Source organism: Buceros rhinoceros, unplaced genomic scaffold (genome assembly GCF_000710305.1).
Source record: "Buceros rhinoceros silvestris isolate BGI_N320 unplaced genomic scaffold, ASM71030v1 scaffold8954, whole genome shotgun sequence".
NCBI classification, from domain to species: Eukaryota; Metazoa; Chordata; class Aves; order Bucerotiformes; family Bucerotidae; genus Buceros; species Buceros rhinoceros.
The window spans coordinates 21223-21579 of record NW_010408765.1 but is presented as its reverse complement, the minus strand read 5'-3'; positions in this window follow the sequence as shown (position 1 = coordinate 21579).

Below are 357 nucleotides of genomic sequence, written 5' to 3'. Positions count from 1 at the left end.
CAGGATATAGACATCTGCACACATACAACTACACACATGTGGATTGTTTTGTAAATGTTCTCAATCACGCTCTTTTCTTCTTTGCATCATTTATTCATGTATATTCCATGTTCTCATTTACTTTTTGCGCAAGTAAACCTTATAATAAATTGTTATTAAATATAACCTGACAGTGACAGAGTCTTCATGTTTTATTTTCTCCTGGGCATGGTGGGATGGGGGGAAGGAGGGAGGGAGGAGAGAAGGAGCTGCACGTCTATTCCATCCCCAAAGAGAAAATGCCGAAATGACTGCGGTGAGTGGCAAGAAGCCTGTGAAACCACAGAGCTGTCAGATAGCAGGATTCTGTTCATGCTT